The sequence below is a fragment of the Lepisosteus platostomus genome, chromosome 11 (genome assembly GCF_059453375.1).
Source record: "Lepisosteus platostomus isolate fLepPlt1 chromosome 11, fLepPlt1.hap1, whole genome shotgun sequence".
Lineage (NCBI taxonomy): Eukaryota > Metazoa > Chordata > Actinopteri > Semionotiformes > Lepisosteidae > Lepisosteus > Lepisosteus platostomus.
In genome coordinates, this window is record NC_142621.1 from 18,321,518 (window position 1) to 18,338,199 (window position 16,682).

At 39.2% G+C, this 16,682-nt stretch overlaps 1 long non-coding RNA gene across 1 annotated transcript; it reads right to left on the reverse strand.

Moving 5' to 3' along the window:
• Positions 1–154: 154 nt before the first annotated feature.
• Positions 155–5,496, reverse strand: LOC148652106 (uncharacterized). The gene is made up of 4 exons (XR_015925226.1): positions 5,328–5,496; positions 4,796–4,833; positions 1,949–1,988; positions 155–338 (listed from the first exon to the last, which is right to left on the reverse strand). It is a non-coding gene; the product is annotated as an uncharacterized LOC148652106 (long non-coding RNA).
• Positions 5,497–16,682: the final 11,186 nt, after the last annotated feature.

Consider the following 16,682-nt stretch of genomic DNA (forward strand, 5'->3'; position numbering starts at 1 on the left):
AACACCTGCACATTTTTCTGTCAAGTTTAACATCACAGTTCAGTAGTCAATAGAGTGTTCTATTTCTCACTGAAAATATTTAAACAGAAATGAAAGTTTGAGTGCTTTTGACAGTACTAAAGTTGAAAACTCATGCTACTGACCGACTTAGTAGTACTGTGAAGTCCAGTACCTGCTAACGCTCGGGATGTCATATGTCCTTGGAAAACAGAATTAATTGTGTTGAAGCAACTGGACTTCCCAGCACCAACTTGCCCATAGAGCACAATTCTGAATTCTTTTGATTCTTACTGGTTGGTTTCAGGTTCTTGACTTCCTGTAGCAGCTTGTCTTTCTCCCTGTCAAGAAAATAAGGCTTCATGAAGCAGAAGGCAAAGCAGTTCAGTCAGAAAATAAACCTTACTTTGGGTTACAAATATATGTTTCAGTTGTGCACTCTAACAGATATGGCAGAGCTTTACCATAAGATTAGTAATTCCTATCGATACCAAACATTTTATGTCAGCTGCCAGCAATTTTTTTACTAGAATGAGTTCTTAATTTAAGGATCAGCCAATAGATACCCTTTATGATGAAGCTCTGCATATTCAATGTTTAGTGATATAAAATAATTCAAGTACAAGATGTAGATTAAAGTATCTATAACACTTGGGTCAGAATCTCAAGCTATTCTAGGTATAAAAGGGGACCACATTTCGTAAAACACAATTGTGTGTACTAAAGTTATATAGTAGGAATGTTAAACTTATTTGCTATAGCTTGACATTTATTTTATATTAAGGTCATATATGCAATTAATAAATATCACCCTTAATTGCAATTAGCAGTCATGGTGAATTAACCGTATGTTCATTGAGTTTGCTGTAATTATTTAAAATAACATATCAAAAGTAGTGATTATCATCAACATATGCCATGTAAATCTGTGTTTTGTTTAAAACAATATTGTCGGGATATCTTGATCAACAACTGATTAAATAAATTTGAAACTATATATAGCCATCCTTTGCTTTATGAATTATCAATTTCCAAATATTTGCTACAATGCAACATTTTTTCACTGTACAAAGCCAATGAAGTGTCTTAAGATTCTAGAGACAATAATTAGCACCTATCTTATGTCAACATTTGTAGATCTTAAGAGCTTCAAATCAAGAAGGAAAATGGGGGGTTTGCTGAGTGGAAGAGTGCCTGAAACACACTGATCAGAAGAAAAATCTGGTTTACCTTGGATTATTACGGTCTGAGTAAATGACTAAGAGTCATTAACAGCTAAGGAGCAATGGATAGAAACAGGCAGGTAGACGACAGACAGAGACGGACAGAGAGCAGAGAGCAGAGAAAGGGAAGGACACAAGAGAAGAGACGGTAGAGGTGGGAGATCCTTGTTCCGATCAGCCTCTAACACCAGATTTGAGTTATGTAGTGGAACCTTGTTAAGAGAGCTTTCCCTTCTGTTTTTATGAAACTAATTTCCTGTATAAAGAATCCCTAAGTTAAAATGAATTTTAATGAATGAATTTTTAGAATAGGGAGAAAGGTTTCCCATTCATCTTGAAGCATCCAGATTAATTTAAAGAGAGATTTTACTATAGTTTGTATTGTGTTTGGTGCAGAAGGCACCAAACACAAGAAGAACGTATTTTTGGGTTGGTTAGGTCAGTTAGCTGTATTTGACTTGTTAACTGCTGCACTAAATTAGGTGATAACTATCATAAACACGCAGCAGTTATGTATTTTGATTCTTATTTTGATTAAGCAGTACTCTTAAGGTAACAATGAGCAATACTGGGCAATTTTCCAAACCTCAGCAATGAGTTGTAAGCATTTACATGCAAATTACAAAGAGATGAATGCATTAATTACCTATGTACTTGAATATAAGACCAGCCATAGCCTATTTTTTGGCTTTTCATAATGTCTTTGCAGCAATACACATTTTACTTACTCTCTTCCCCAGGCAACATGTCTCCATGGCACATCAAATTCTATAAAAAAAAACATGGCCAGGTGAGAATACAAAATAAATCATGAGAAAAACAGGATCTAATTACTTTGAATAGATGTTTCTGTTGCCTTTAGGCAGGTAAAATGATTTTTTTCGATATAAGAATCAAGTGTATCATCTCCAGTAGCTTGTTCCATACAATATATTTTTTGTAACATATACTAATAACTCTACACAATATTCTAAATGAAATCTTATTAAACTAATAAACATAAGACAAAATACAAATGACAAAAGTCTAAAAAAATCAAAGCTACAGAAAGGTCCTCTGGTGAAAGAGATGACATAACGGTATTATGCTATCTTGAGATGGTAAAACCAGATTTGAGACACCTGGTGCGCAAAACAATGTTGATCGGGTCGAGATAGAGGAGTCACTGAGGGATAGTGTTCCGCCCGGTTAGTGCGGTAAACCCAGGACTGAGTTTCCTGCCTGGAAGAGGATGCAAGTGTATTTTTCCCCACACACAGTGAGGAAGATGGTTCAAGAGGCAAAACTTTCTCCAAGGATCACAGTTGGACAATTGCAGGAGTTGGTTGCATCCTGGGGTCACCAAGTCTCCAAAACTACAATTAGACGCCCTCTCCATGCCAACAACTATTTGGAAGGCTTGCCAGAAGAAAGCCTCTGCGGTTGTTAAAAACACAAATGTAAGCGTCTGGAGTTCGTTAAACATTACTGGAACTTTGATTGGAACCAGGTTCTATGGTCAGATGAGACAAAAATAGAGCTTGTTGAAAACAAACTGGTGTTTGGCATAAAAAGAGTCAAGGTTATGCAGAAAAGAACCCAATCCTCACTGTGAAGTATGGTGGTGGATCTGTGATGTTGTAGGGCTGTTTATCTTCCAAAGGCCATGGGAATCTTGTTAGGATACATGGCATCATGGACTTTTAGATCAAAATCTGTTTGCCTCAGCCAGGAGGATAAGGCTGGGTCATGGTTGGATCTTCCAGCAGGACAATGATCCAAAGCATACCTCCAAATCCACAGAGAAATGGTTCACTGACCACAGAATCAAGCTTTTGCGATGGCAAAACCATTGCCAGACCTAAACCCCATTGAAAACCTATGGGATGAGATCCCTTTATGCGTGTTCTCCTACCTCATCCAGCATTATAAGAGATGACTCAGTGCTGTTATCTTGGCAAAAAGAGGGTGCACAAAGTATTAAATGCAAGGGTGCCAATAATTGTGACATACAGTATGTGTTTTTGAGAAAAATGTTTTTTATAAGGTTTTTTTTTCCTTTGAATAATTTTACACCACTGAAAGGTTAGATTTCTCTCATATTTTCAGAGTAAGATCAATCTGATAAAAAACAAAGACATTTTTTTTATAGCCTTTCTTGCTCATCTTTACCAAGAGTGCCAATAATTCTGGAGGGCACTGTAGATAGTGCTCTGATTGTTTTTCTTGGGTTTTATTTCTGATTCTATTTCCTCCTGACGCTATTTAGCTTCAGTCTTTCTGTATTTCACCAGAGATTCTTGCCCCAAATCAATTGGTTAACATTATTCTTCGCTGATTTGCAATTCAGGACACAAGGTAATTAGTCAAGTTTATTTATCTGTATTATTAATAAAAATGTAAAAGAAATCATTTTTAAACTAAGCTTGCTGCTGCTTCTCTTCTCTGGTTTTGGTTTGCTGTTTTTTTGTTTTAATTTGTCCTCTACTTCTTTAGTTTTTTTTCCCTAGTTCTTCTGGATGTTTGTGTTTTCTTTAAATTGCTAATCCACATTGATTTTGTCACACCCTACTGCATGTTTCTGCACTGAAGTGGATGGCCCTGGCTAGTTTCAGTTATTGCCTAGCTCTGTACTGTGTGTTATGGATTCTGATACTGTTGCCACCAGTCTCCTGCTGCTACTTTCTGTGGTTTAATAATAATAATAATAATAATAATAATAATAATAATAATAATAATAATAATAATAATTGCTTACACTTATATAGCGCTTTTCTGGACACTCCACTCAAAGCGCTTTACAGGTAATGGGGACTCCCCTCCACCACCACCAATGTGCAGCATCCACCTGGATGATGCGACGGCAGCCATAGTGCGCCAGAACACTCACCACACATCAGCTATCAGTGGGGAGGAGAGCAGAGTAATGTAGCCAATTCATAGAAGGGGATTATTAGGAGGCCATAATTGGAAATTTGGCCAGGACACCGGGGTTACACCCCTACTCTTTTCGAGAAGCGCCCTGGGATTTTTAATGACCACAGAGAGTCAGGACCTCGGTTTTACATCTCATCCGAAGGACGGCACCTGTTTACAGTATAGTGTCCCCATCACTATACTGGGGCATTAGGACCCACATGGACCACAGAGTGAGCGCCCCCTGCTGGCCCCACTAACACCTCTTCCAACAGCAACCTTAGTTTTTCCCAGGAGGTCTCCCATCCAGGTACTGACCAGGCTCACACCTGCTTAGCTTCAGTGGGTTGCCAGTTGTGAGTTGCAGGGTGAAATGGCTGCGTTAATGTTATTAATGCTATTATTATTATTAATGTTAATGCTATTAATGTTATTAATGTAGTTACTCGATAATTTAAAAAAAACTGCAAGACTGTATAGTGAAACTTTTGTATATGGAAAGACATGACATGGACATGAATGTATATGGAAACATAATTCAGGTACTATTTTATTGTTAAAGTTGCAGCTCAAAGTTCAAGATGCTGGAAATTATCTATCACTTGATAAATTAAAAGCTATAATCTTGTTAACAACAAAGCCTTTTAAAATAGTAGGATATAACAGATTAATTAGCCTACCTTCTGCCATTTTCTCAGATTCACGTTGATTTTCACAGCTAAAGAGAAAGAGAATGAGGTTTAATCACATTATTAACATACTGGACTCGTGGAAGTAGGTGTATATCGCCCCTTTAACCATTTGATTCACGTTAAAATTTTGCAAAAGTGTTGGAAAAACTGTTTATTCACATTTGTTTGGCATAATCATTAAGGGAAAATGCATTATGTTTTGGGATGTTTGTAAGTATTTATTTATTGACATAGAAAGCTCACATCATACCCTATCAATTTCAGTTAGACAGCATTATAGAGAGATTTGAAAGGAAAATTAGGACTATGAGAATGAAAGTATCTGAACTGAGCTGCTTCTTCAAAAACGGCAATGTTTGTCTACCACAGCAGTGCATGCAAGGTTTTGTTTGGTTGTGCAAGTAACCACAAGATACTTTAATATCTGGAATAATGGTTATATCCCATTGCAAAGTCTGTTACAAACATGTTACAAGACCCAGTCAGGTGTTAAAAGTTAAAAGTGGACTTTTTAACTCACCAGTTACAGCAAAAAAGAACCAGCTTACTATACTAAATCTTCACAGCACAATCCCCAGATAAAGTTAGGAGAGGAGTAGTATAATCAAGTTCCTGTTTTTAATTTCATTTTCACTCATCTGTGTAATCCACCGTGCTTGCTAAAGGAAGAAGGAGGCTGGCAGAGTGATGGTACTTTCCGTTTGCCTAATCTACAAAAATAATTAGCATAATTGTTACACCCTATCCTTTTACTGGAGTCTCTACTGTTTACAGGAAGCTTATGCAACATCTGTTTGGGAATTTCCTCAGTAAGTCAGTTAATTTGGGTCAATACAGTACACACATGACTAATTTGTAGTATTGCTTGTATTATAAGGGTAATACATGGCTTTACCTGCAGTAATCCAGTGTGAGCTCAGTATCACTACTGAAACTGAAATAGTGTAAACACCTTTGTTTCTTTTTATTTGATTTTTTGTATATTTTATATATACTGTAAAAACTCCCAAAGAGGAGAAAAAGGAAAAGCCAGTCTGTCAGTATTGTAAGAGACTGGGCCATTTTTATAAAGCCTTTAGACAATGGTTAAAAGCAAGAAGACAGTGACAGAGAGGGAAGGGGTCCCCCTCATAATCCTACTGATAGAGAGGGTCAGAAGGGGCTGATATCTCAATAAAAAAACATGTCAGAAGCTGAAACGAGAGCCTTGCTTGAAATAATACTGTAGATTTCAACTAGGAAGCCCCTTTGTATCCCCTGTGGTGTCTCCGGGGGAGAGTTTATGTAAACGAAGGTAGTACTTACACCACACTTTTCTTTCCTCAGATCCGTGGCGTTTGTTCCAATAACTGTCTTCCTAATACAGTCCGTAATCCGTTCCCTTAGTCCTGATCCGTTCCGAGTTCCAAAAGTCCGTAATAAAGCCAATCTGCGATGTATCCTTAACCAGTGTCCGTAATCCAAAACCATAAACCTTTTCTCCTTCCAGTAGTCCGTTATTCCTTAGCCCGATCCTTAACATGCACCTCTTTCTACTCTTTTCCTCCAAAACGCATTCACCTTACCGACTTCCACCCTGTTCACTGCCTCCGGGGCACTTATATTTCGGTTCCTGATGCGGCTCAGCTGTGTCTCATTGTTTCTTAAGGTAGACCCTTTCCATCTACTGGTCAGCTGATTCTTTTTGTCCGCCATCTTGCTAAGGTCCATCTCTAGTATTTTCAGTGTTTCGTTCCGGAAATACCTGTTAGAGATGACCCTTCCCCGGGTCCTCTTACACTCCCCTAAGCTTATCTCAGGATATAAAGGGAGATACAAGCTATTACAATATCCTTGGGAAAAGATGTACAGTTTCAACTACAGATATTGATGGGGGACCTATTTGGCTGGGATGCCCTGCAGCATTTACATGGAATTACTGTATGAGACAGCATTTATGTGAAATACCTCAATAGAGCTCTGAGGTATTGTGATTGTTTTACCTGATGAGGGAATCCATAAGACTGGGCTACTCCAAGTATTAGATCTTCAGACAAAGAACGGGTATGAAACCAACTACATAATGAAGCCAGGGTAAATTCCTCACAACGAGCTCGCCTGGTGATGAACTGGTTTAAGGGGGGTAGCGCATTCTAAAAGACAAAATTGCCGTGACCCCTGCAGCAGAAACTATTTTTAATTATTTGAAACAAACTTTCTTGCAGGCACTTGCCCTGGGCTGGATTCCCTCAGATGGATCATCTGTATGTAATCTGTATGTAAGTGAAACAAATGGGTTGTGAGCTGCTGTGCTGGCGCAGCAGCATGGAGGTAGGCATTGTCTGGTGGGTTATTATTCAGGACCCCTCGATGCGGTGACCAAGGGGCGATGTTTTTGTGTTGTGCAGGCTACCCGCCTGGCTGTATAAACTGTGAATAATCTAGTGTTGAACTAGCAGACCGAATGAAAAGATTTAATTGAAACTTGTAAATATGCTAAATGTAAAACTGTAGCAATTTATACAAATTCTATATATACATTTGGTGTATGCCACAATTTTGGATGGCTGTGGAGGAATAGGGATTTCCTCACCACGGCAGGGACTCCAGTTAAGAATGCTGGCTTTGTCTCTGAACTGTTAGAAGCTTTGCAGCTACCGACTGAAGTAGCTGTGGTAAAGTGTAAGTGACATAATAAAGAAATGTTTCCAGTAACTCAAGGGAACAACTTTGCAGTAGCAGCTGCCAGGCGAGCAGCCCTGGGAGAGCAGGAGTTTGAGACCTCTGTTGGTGAAAAGGGGACGGCTACAGGACATTCAGGCTGAGGCCTCTAAAACGGCGAAATGGACATGGTTAAAAAAGAATGTGGGGCTGCATGATGATGGGGTGTGGTGCTGCCAGCACACCGGACGCCCTGCATGCCGTCACAGTCTAATGCCTTTTGTAGCCTGACAAATGCATCCTTTTGGACATCCGGGTGTGAGTCAAATGGTGTGCCGGTTTTTCCCAAATCCGGGTGGGGACCAGGTTTGAAGCAGTAGCTACTGATGTGGTATCTCGATGTGATGCTTGTCAAAGGAACAACTACAGCTCAGGTGCGGGTGCTACAGCTCAAAAGGCCTGCTCCTGAGGGACCTTTCATGCACTGGTAAATTGACTATTGCAGCTTGCCGATATGTAAAGGGAAACCTGGGCTCTTATAATGATGGTGGACCTGTTTTCCTAGTGGGTTGAGGCCACTGCCTCTGTGACTGCCAAACACTTGATGACAGAGATAAGTCCTCTGTGGGGACTGCCCTGCCGCTTGGATTATGATCAAGGGGCACACTTCACAGAGACGGTGTGTCTGGCTTTGGCTGCGTTGTTTGGAGTGAGGTGGGAATTACATTGCCCCAATCACCCTCAGTCTACAGGAACAGTGGAACAAAGGAACAGAACTCTGAAAGATCGATGAAACATCAGACTGAAGGAACACCGTAGATAGATTATATGCCTGCGGTCCTGTGTAGGGTCCTGTGTAGCCTGCGGGCTCGATCAAACAGAGCTGTCTAACTGAGCCTGTTTGATATCATCACGGGCCAACCAACAAAACTTCCTGGAGGGCTAAATCTGGCTAATGGACCGTTTAGTTTGCTAACTGATTGTAGATTGTTAATTGAAGCGGTGCACGGGGCTGGTGAACAGGTGCTGGACACTTGGGGACCTCCAGTAGAGAGAGGACACGGCCTGATACTTGGCAACTTGGTGTGGGTGAAGAAGATACCCTGCCAGATGTTGCAGCCCCGCTGGGGAGGGACCATATCAAGTGCTACTGACAACCAACTCCGGCATCCGAATGACAATCCGAATGACAGGATGAAATCGCTGGATCTACGCTCGCACTGTCACAAGCCACTGTACCTAACAGTGTGCCTGTTAAGCGCAAGGAACATTATTCTAATAATGGGGAATATGGAATCAATACCTTCTTAGTGTTGTCATATCTATCAGCCACAAATAATAATCAGAGCTCATGTTGGGTTTGTATTGTTATACAAGATGCTCATGGGAGAAATCCCCTTTGATAGAGGTGATTATTTACGTTTATTGGCATGGGTAAATAGTTCTGCTTTTAATCTGAGTGTAACTCAAATGTATTAGAATGGTGCTAACCGTATGCTCCCCGCTGTAATCACAGTTCTAGGCCATCTTCTATTAGGGTGATAAGCAGCTGTTAAGGTGAGCAAAACTATGCAGTCTTCATATTCCAGACAATTCTGAGCACATAAACGACTAAGCGCAGCACATCTATGATGATGGATAAATATATCATAATTATAATCCAGATGATTCAAGCATTGGTGTGTGGCTACAGTCTGTGCTAGGAACATGGGGAGGGTCTCTGGTTCAATACATATTTGTGGGTCTGGTATTATTTGTGATGATTATATTGTTAATATCCTGCTTGAAAAACATGTGTATTAAAGCTGCTGCTAATTGTACGCCCTGAAGGGATCAAGGCGGTTAAGAATGATTTCATGGGAAAGGTTACCACATCTCTTATCTAGTAACAGAACACAATTGGTAGAACAATATGGTTCTAAGGGGGGAATGAAGAGATAAGGGAGACACCTGGGAAGTGAGATAATATTATTTTTTATATTATAATTTTTGTATGTTTGCAAACTATGCAGTCTAGTGGCTTGAAGTTGGCTTTCCGCCCAAATATATAAATATGCTGCCTGTCCTTGGTCAGTAAAATAAGGGCATGTACAGTATTTTGTAAGCTGGCTGTGTGCCTAGAACATATGAAAAGAACTAACTGTTGTCTAGTCTGCAACTTAGATATAATTAATAATTGGCATGTGTTGGTGTCTTGTCATTCGTTCAGAATGTGTTGTAGTAACTTGTTTGTTTTAAGGTATAAAAGACTAATTCTTGTACTGTTCGGGGAGTCCGGTGGTTGCAAGCCATTCTTCCATATGCATATGAAATAAAGAGACTACATAACTAACAATAGAGTCCATCCCTCTATTTTTGCATAATGCACTACATTATGCACTACAGTATTGTGGCTAACTGGCTCCAAACCCAGTTCAACTGAAGACAGCAACTTGAACAGAAGTCGGGGGCAGGTATGCAACTTCACAAAGTATACAAGGAATTTAGAATCTTGCTTGGTTCATCTTGCTAGGTGAGGAGCATGGTGGAACAGTCCAGTTTCTGGGGGCGGGGGGTGGAACGCAACAGTATGTAGTATGCATGGTTAAAAGACATAAGTAACTCTATCTTTTATGATAACTAAAGTACTAATGCATTGGCCTTAACTTAATCAAAATAAAATTGGTCAACTATAACATAATTAATCACAAATTTACAGTAATCATTTAAAATTAACAACATGAAGATAATATAACCATTATAATAAAATAGCAATATTTTATTCTTCAGAACCAACCGTACTTATACATACTGTTTTAGTTATATTACACAATTTTTTACACTTCATTTGCATTTGGCCTCCTTCGCACTGTACCTGTCAGTGAGCATGAAGGATTGTCTCTAACCTGTCATTCCCCATGTTGCCGACACAACCAGGAGTTTTCATTACAATACAAAAACAAGACCATGATGAGATGCGAATGTTGGCTATTGGGTACTTGGGCAGGGGGCAAGGAGAAGCTAACTCTCTAATTAGAGTCATCTCATGATACTAGTCTGTTGCACAGCTCATTTGAAAGTCGAGCTTAGTCTGGTCAAGGGTTTTATCCCACTCTCCTCTACTTCCATCCAAGACCCCATCAGCCAGACCGAATCATGAATAAGCAAATTTTTGAATGCTACATTTACAAATCTTCAGAACCAACCGTTCTTATACATACTGTTTTAGTTATATTACAGAATTTTTTACACTTTATTTGCATTTGGCCTCCTTCGCATTTTATTAAAGGAATTCATGTAACCTTATTGTACATAGACAATATGCTTACAAACAAGAAAATATCATTCAGCTCATCTAGTCCATTTTATATTTAGTAGCTAATTGATCTGAGAACCCAGCCATTTGTTGAAAAAATCTGTAGTATTGACTACAACAATGAGTGGCTGATTCCATACCCCCACAACCTGTCTAGTTTTGAAAAACTAGCCTGTAATTTAAACATGTTACATTTGGTTTCTCCAGCAATGGAATAATAACAGTGGACTTAAAACAAGCCATTGCAGTACTGCAAAACCCATTGCAGTAACTGTCGCAGTGACTGTTGACTCTGAGCATGATCATGTTTCAAACATGATCCCCAGATTTCCTGCCATTTTGTTTTTGAAACAGATATCTAACCTTCATTTTCACAGATGATAAAGTGAGGGGAAGAGGTTTCTAGAGATACATTATGTTTGTATTGTATTTATGTATTTGTTGAAGGCAATGCTGAACCTTAAATCTACCACAGAAATTATTCAACTTGTCTGGGAGCTGTGGATCATCATTAAGAGCTTCTTTCTTGCCCTTATAATCTGTAATGTTCTGAAGTCCATGCCATACCCAATTACCCTCTTTGCTATATAATTTGCATTTTAAATGATCTCTGTATTGCGCCTTTGCCTTTGGCACTGGTAACTCAAATTCATATTTTGTTGTTATATAAAAATGTCTGTCTCTAGACTTAAAGCATCATATTTCTTTTTGCACAGGGATTAAGATCTTTGGTGAAGCAGGGTTTGTTGTTGTTATGAACAGCCACTATCCTAGATGGAATAGACACACCTTCACAGAAGGAAGATCACAACAAGGGTCTTGGAAGACATTCCGGTCCATAATGTCAAAACATGACATGTCTCCAATTGTGGTTGCTATACAAGGATAAACGTTAAAACCAGCAGGTGGAATAAGCAGTGGCAGCACTTTTTTCAGATACAAAGTGATTTTCAGTGACAAGTTGCACCGGCATATGATGGCGTTGTTTGGCTCAGTTAGTGAGTTTGTGGAGGAAAATGGGGATAGGACAAACTATACTGAAAGTTTGGGATGTTATTGCTTTGCTAAAGATATTACAGAGAAGAATAAAAAGTGCTTGATTCTCTTGAATATGTGTGGCACGAAGATTTATAAACTTTTGAGAAACTTAGCTGCACTAAGCTGAGAGAGATGTCTTATCACACTCATTCAGAATCATGGCAATCCAAAACCATCATAATTGTGCAACGTTTCAAAACGGGACTCTGTAGCAAAATTTGTCACCAAACTGCATGTGTTGCAATGTGTAGGAGCACCACAAGTTTTGGAGCAACAAACTTGCCTTGGGACAGATGAGTTGCTCGAAGAAGCTACAGTACATTCATGTCAGGGTATGGAGTCTGCTGCAAACAATCCAAAAGGTATTCAGAAACCGAATGGTAATCGCTACAATGATGTGCATCTTGTAAATAAGGACAAGAAAATTAAAAAAATGTGGGGCAGCCCATTTCACAAATAATTGTAAATTCAAAGACGGTATTTGTCACAATTGCAATTAAAAGGCAATTTAGCAAAGAAATGCAGGGGAACTAAAGACGAAATAAGAAGACACAGAGATTTCAACGCCACAGTCAGCCACACACCACCTGGAGGATGTGAAGGAGTGCACCTACGGTTTATTATGTTTAAGGTGAAAGAGTCTCGAAGTGAGACTTTTTCTGCTACTGTAAGTGTCAATGGCAAAGCTATGAAGATCGAAATTGACACAGGAGCAAAAGCTCAATCCTAAATGAAGAAACATAAAGACTTGCGAACTGTTGGTCAAGCTACTTCTCTTTGTAAACAAAGAGTTTACTAAGGACATACAGTATGGACAGATACTGAAGGCATGACTGTGAAGCTTTGGGTGGATCCTCAGGCTATACCAAGATTCTTCAAGTCCAGAACAATGCCTTATGCCATGAAAAGGAAGGTATAGATAAAACCAGGGCATTTGCAACAACTAAGCATTATAGAGCCTATGCAGTTTTCACAGTGGGTGGCTCCAATTGTTCTTGTGTTGAAAAGCCATGAGACTTCATGTGAGTACATGTGGGGGGATTACAAGCTGACCATCAGCCAAGCTTCCACTCTTGAGGCATACCCTATTCTGTGGGTGGAGGAGTTCCTCTACACAGGCAGGTGGCAAAATTTTTACAAAGATGGATATAAGCCATGCCTACCAGCATTTATTGCTGGATGAGGAGTCAAAACAATATATCACAATTAACACACACAAGGGACTGTTCAAATATAATAGGCTCATGCTGTGGGTTATCTTGATGACATACTAATCACACACAACTGAGGAGGAACACCTAAACAACTTAGATCAGGTGGTGAAGAGGATGTCAAAGTCACGGCTGCAGTTGAAGAGAATTAATTGCATTTTCCAGGCACCAAATGTGACCTATTTGGGTCATCAAATCACTGCACAGGGCCCGCTCCTTGTTGTAAAGAAGGTCAAGCTCCACACCCCAGTCTCTGAAGTTAAGTCTTTCCTAGAGATTGTTAATTATTACGGGAAGTTTCTACCTGACATCTCCACAGTTCTAGCCCCTCTGTACAAGCTGCTGCACCACAACTGTCAGTGGCAAAGGAAGTTGCTTTCAAGAAAGTGAAAGGACTGTTGCAGTCAGACCAGTCTTGACCCATTATAGTCCAAAACCTGGAAAATAAAGATTTGCACAGGATGTCAAAAGATGCAGAAATTGTCACCATTGTCACCACCTGCTCCACTGTATCCCAAGGAGTTTCCAGACAAACCGTGGTCCAGGTTGCATAAGGACTTTGCTGGGTCCATTCATGGGGCGATTGTTTCTTGTTTTTATGGATCCGTACTCCAAGTGGCTTGAGGTGCACACCATGAGCAACATTACTGCTCCAGTGACAGTAGAGATTTTACATCACATTTTTGCTACCCATGGTTTACCAGACACCATTGTAACAGATAATGGTCTGAAGGGTTAAATTCTTTCTCTGTACACCATGTTCAGCAAAACACCAGCTGCAACATTAAATGTATCTGCTGTTGATAAGACTAGGGGCCTAAAGACACATAGACCGTTTGTTTTAAGAATCCCAAAGAATTGTTTTTGTGTAGAAGGTCAATTGCAACTACCTGCTTTTAGAAAACACTGACATAGCTCAGTTACGTAGTTAAGTTTGTTTAACCAATAGAAATTAAATACAATTGAAGTTTTTCTTTTTGAGACTTAAGCTTTTTGTCTTCCTTATCAAGTAAGTGTATATAAGGTCAGCTGTAACTTTTCATGTTAGAACCATTCTTCTAATTGCAGGAAGGGTGCTTCTCTTCGGCTGAATATACAATAAACTCCTCTTCTGCTCAACATAAAGGTCTCCAGTGGATTTTTACTCTACAGGTCCATCATTCACTGTGGAAGTGTTTAGAGAGTTTGGAGCCTGAAAACTAAGTTTTCCCATTTCCTGTTTCAGTACCGTATTACATCACAAACAATGTTAGGCCAAAGACCTGCTGAAATGTTGATGAGGAGGAAACCTAAATCACATCTAGACTTACTTCACTGAGACATCAGGACAAAAGGAAAAGCAAAAAGCCTGGCATGATCAGTATGCTAAAAAGCAGTGTTTAAAATCCACATGAGACACATGTTCAGGATTTTGATGGTGGTCCTTTTCTTACTTACCAGGGGTCATTCTTAAAATGCATGGTCCACTTCCCTTTGTAGTGCAGCCGATGAAAGGAAAATTGATATGCCGACACTTCTGTTTGTGTCATATTCCAGTAAAAGAAGCTATTCTAGATCAAGCAGGACTCAGATCTAAGTGAAACTAAGGAACATTAAGGAACCTCAGAACAGGTACCAGAGCCGCCTGCTCCAGAGCTGGGAGCAGATTCAGCCATCAATCTAAGTGATCCAGCTCAGTGTGTTCAGCCTGCTCCTACAGCTTCTGTTCCCATCCTTGAGGACAGTGAGATACAGTTGTCAGGTGGGGCATCTCCTAGGCTTAAGATGGTTTACGTGCTGAAGGAAAGCCCTTGAGGGACTGAACTTAAAGTTGAATGAAATTCACAAAAAGAGAATAGGTTGAGTTTTGTAAAAGTAATTGAAAAAGAAAGGTCTTAAAGGGATGTTGTTATTGTTATTTGTTATTGCAGAAAGAAGAAAATAAATAAGGGTGAGATGTGTCATACATGTTGAAGCGTATAACATAAATATTAAATATTGTTTGACTTTCGAAACTGGTTCCTGCCTTTTCCTTTTGAAATGATTGTAAGCAAGTATGCTGAGAACTTGTTGTTAACTGTTTCTTTAAATTAAAGTAACAAGTGTTAAAGTTTATTTGTGTGGGCTTATTGAAGGTTACCAGTGGTAACTTTTTGATGCTAGGTTTGATTGTTTGCTATGTGAATTATCACAATAAAGAGTTTTGACATGTGACCCTAACCTTTGATGAAGGCAGTATGTAGCATCAGAATTGTGCCCTCTTGTGGTAGACTCGTTGAGCACACTTAACCACAACTTGCCAGAATGAACCGTGGTGCCTGTGAGCATACTGCATCTGCTACAATACCAGGCCTAAAACAGGTGATTTAGTTGAAAAAAGTGCTTATGTTAAAATGTTCAGCAGATTGCAATAAATGCATTTCTTCTGCACACACTAACAAAGGAGATTACAAAACCTCTTGAGTAGCAGCTCACAGTTCAGAAAGAGGAGAGAACTTTTATAAATGTTATTGAGGGCTTCAAACGTAGTTTCAGAGATAAGTACTGACAGTATTACAGATTTCATAGGACAGCTATTTCAAAAATAGAACAATACCAGTAAATTCTGGCTATGGACCAAGATTCCAGGTACCACTGCTGTTATTTACCCCCAATGATTCTAGTAAACCCAGCCATACATCAGGTACCAGGTATAGAAATAAAAACAGCAACTGTAACCTCACAACAGTGGTTACAAACAAGAGGAGGGCATTTGGCTCATCTAACCTGTTATAGTTAGTAGTTAATTGATTAAGATGTTTAATGACAGAAGCCAGGGTAATCGCTTCACCAATATGGCTGAGTAGATTATTCTATACTCATAGAATCCTTTAGATGAAAAGTGCCTCCTGATATCTGTTTTAAAATGTGTGAAAGTTTCCAGGTGTCTTCTGGTTAGGATCCTGTAGAAGTCCACTGGTTCAACATTTCTTTAGTCACATGAATGTATTTGGCTGTTCTTCCTTTGGCTGATTCCAGAGCAGCAATATCGTTTGGTATTATAGTGATCAAAATTGTACACAATATTCTAAACGTGGCCCTTTTAGTGCATTGCACAATTCTAACTTAACAATTAAAATGTATGTGCAGGTTTAATTTTCTGTTAGATTAACATTTTATTATTATGTGGTTATGATCTATATTTGAATCACTTGGGTTCGTAGCTACAGTATGTGCACTTTTTTAATTAACGGATTTCTCATTTGTATTTTTTGTGCACTTTTAAAAATTTAGGGTATCCTAGCTGGCAATGATGCTGGTAGTAGTTAATACCCCTTTGTTCTTAAATGTGTGACACAAAATTGTAAATTATAAATGTTATCATTATTTTTTTTATTTTATTTTTTACTGTCATAAGTATAAGCTAAGAACAGATGTGCAAACTTTTCTGTTTAACAATACTTTCATATTGAATACTGCTGGCGCATGTAAGAGTGTATATATACTTTTAGCTCTCGGCAAACAAGTTTATATTCTGTATTTGGTAGGTCAGGCTCAACCCCCCAGTTTTAATATTCAAATAAGCCGAAATCATGGCTCGCCAAACCCAACCCGTGGAATTTAACCCAGCCTATCACCCACGCGTCGTTACCCCTGATTGACAGCTCTGCCAGCCGCATACACAGCAGCACCGGATCTTGGCTGGCCAATGAGAAGTTTTAATTAAAGTAGG